Here is a 3,200-nt window from a genome sequence, read left to right as displayed (position 1 = left end):
TGTCCATGGTATTTTCAGTGCGTAGTTATGTACGCGTGGCACGGATTTCGTCGCTTAACTGGGACTGCGACGGGGGCCAAATTTCTAGGCGAGCTCTAATCGTGCCAGGCGATCCTGTTGTAGCTTGTTTCGGACTCGCTTGAAGGTGTCCAGGGGTTGTGACGTCGAATGAGTGGTCTGCCTTAAAAGGCTGCTTTGTGCTTCCGCTGCAAGGGCCGCAGTGTGCTCTTCCATGCGGAGCGAGCATTATGTGTTTCCATTTACTGTTATGACCCCCCTGGGTCCTGGCATCTTGAACTTGAGGTATGCGTAATGCGGCACTGCATTAAATTTTGCAAATGATGTCCGTACGAGCAGTGTGTGATAGCCACTGCGAAAGAGGACGATATCGAAGATTAACTCTTTGCTTCGGAAGTTGTCCGGTGATCCGAAGACCACTTCTAGTATGATTGAGCCTGTGCAATGGTCCTCTACACCTGGGATGACCCCTTAGAAGGTGGTTTTGCTGGGTTGGATCCTCGAGGGATCGATACCCATTTTTCGCACTGTATCCTGATAGAGCAGGTTCAGGCTGCTGCCACCGTCCAGAAGGACTCGAGTGAGGTGAAATCCGTCAATGATGGGGTCTAGGACCAGTGCGGTGGATCTTCCATGATGGATGCTAGTGGGGTCGTCTCTACGATCGAAGGTGATCGGGCAAGCAGACCATGGGTTGAACTTTGGGGCGACGGGCTCCATCGCATAGACGTCCCTTAGTGCACGCTTCCGCTCCCTCTTGGGAATGTGGGTTGCGTCTATCATGTTCACCATTTTCACTTGTGGGGGAAACCCTTCTGTCCTCCTGTGTTCGGCGGCCGGGGCTCCTCCTCATCATCGCTATGCAACCCCTTGTCCTTGTTTTCGGCATTTAACTTGTCGGCCTGCTTGAACACCCAGCATTCTCTGTTGGTGTGATTGGCTGGCTTGTCGGGGGTGCCGTGGATTTGACACGAGCGATCCAGTATGCGATTCAAGCTGGACAGAGCCGAAGTATTTCTTTTAAATGGCTTTTTACGCTGACCAGATCTAGAGCCTCTGAATCCGGCATTTACTGCCATATCTTTGGTGTTATCGCCGTTATTGCGGTGCTTTAGTCTGTTACAACGTTGCCTACCGTTAAGATCTTTGGTATCCGAGGTGTCCGGATTCCTCGATGTGTTGTTGCTGCGAGCGAGCCAGCTATCCTCGCCCGTGCAAAAGCGGGTCATGAGTGTTGTGAGGGCTGCCATAGATTTCGGCTTCTCTTGGCCGAGGTGGCGGGCGAGCCACTCGTTGCGGATGTTATGCTTGAATGCTGCTAGGGCCTCTGCGTCCAGACAATCTAAAATTTGGTTTTTTCTTAGTCAGGAACCGAGTCCAGAATTGTCTGGCCGATTCCTCTGGCTGCTGGGTTATGTGGCTCAAGTCATCAGCATCCGGTGGCTGCACATAAGTTCCCTCGAAGTTGTCAAGAAATGCATCTTCCAGATCCTCCCAACTGCCGACAGACTCTGCTGGCAAGCAGTTCAGCCAATGTCGGGCTAGTCATTTGAGTTTTAGTGGGCGGTACTTGATGGCGTGTAGATCATCACCGCGAGCCATGTGGATGTGAAGGAGAAAATCCTCAATCCATACAGCGGGATCTGTTGTGCCATGGTATGATTCTATATTTACGGTTTTGAAACCCTCCGAGAATTCGTGATTCATAACTTCATCAGTAAAGCATAAGGGGTGTGCGGCACCTCTGTGCCGGGCTATATCCCGATGCAGTTCATATGAATCTTGTCTGTTGTATTCGGCCCGGCCGGATTTACTCTTGGTGTATCTGACGCGACGATCATTGTCCCGTGTTGGCGCGCGTGTCCGTGACCCGTTTATTGACCTTGCAATTTTTGCCTTACTGTCCAATATGTCTCGTAGGTCCCTTGTGTTGTCCTGGGCCTTAGTATTTTTGATTGAGTGGCGGCAGGGTGTAGGCTGAACTTCAGGCTGAAACGCCTCTCTGGCTCGGCCACGCGGTGGCCGGTCAGCCGCATCGTACACTGGTGATTGAGGTTTCAATGCTTCCTCCTCGAGGTGAGGTACCAACCAGCATTTTGGGTAACTCTTGGAGAGGTGCTCGAGTTCATACTCCTCGGCCGCAAGGACTTCGGTCCACCTGTCTGCTATCAAGTCTTGATCAGCTTGAAGCTGTTGCTGCTTTTTCTTCAGGCTATTTGTCATGGCCATAAGCCGACGCTTGAAGCGCTCTTGCTCGACGGGGTCCTCAGGCACGATAAATTCTTCGTCGCCGAGGCTCGCCTCGTCTTCGGAGAGAGGCATGTAATTGTCCTCCTCCGGTTCTCCATCTGCTGCCCGCTCTGGGGGCTAGCTTGTTCGTCCTCCGCCTCTACATCGTGCTGGAGGGGATTGTTGTTGTCTTCGGCACTATCCGAAGTGTTATTATCTCCTGTGCCGGTATCACTACTCTTGCTGTGGCAGGACTTAGAGCGGCGCCGCTGACGTCGATGTTTGGGTTGCTTCTTGGAGGGGTCATCCTCTGCTTTCTCATCGTCATTGCCATCTTTGGGGTGTCCACCATGTATATAGCATATGCTGAGGTGGCGTACCAGCGCCCTGTGGGCGGTGGTTCCTGTTTGTCTCTGGCGTCGTTGTCCATACTGTCGAAGTCCTCGGAGTCGAAGTAGAGCATGTCGGTTAAGTCATCGACAGTGGCTACTAAGTGGGTGGTGGGTGGGCAGCACATTTCTTCGTCGTCTGCATCCCATTCTAGCCGGACATAGTTCAGCCAAGGTTCTCCTGAGAGGGAGAGAGACCTTAATGAATTTATCACATCGCCTAAGGGAGAGTGCTGAAAGATATGCAGAGGTGAACTCCATGACCGGCGCCCAGTCGGATTCGACGGGTACGGATGTAAGCGGCTTGGAGTCCGTGGCCAGAGATGAATCCAGTGGTTCGGCGACACGGCTCTCGTAAGGGGTGAAGTCAGTATCAGGCTATATCGCCACTGAGAGTGCGGCCTCCATGGCGGGGTCCATCCCTCCTCTCTCAGATGGCGCGACTTGCTCCGGATTAATGGCCGGAATAGTTGCAGATGCGATCTCCCGAACATTGTCCGACGGCAGAGTTACTTCATGCTCGTCGTGACTGTGTGGCGCATCCGACATGGGCTCGAATCCGTC

This window comes from Triticum dicoccoides, chromosome 2A, assembly GCF_002162155.2.
Source record: "Triticum dicoccoides isolate Atlit2015 ecotype Zavitan chromosome 2A, WEW_v2.0, whole genome shotgun sequence".
Lineage (NCBI taxonomy): Eukaryota > Viridiplantae > Streptophyta > Magnoliopsida > Poales > Poaceae > Triticum > Triticum dicoccoides.
The sequence above is the reverse complement of the archived record's forward strand: the minus strand, read 5'-3'. Positions refer to the sequence as shown.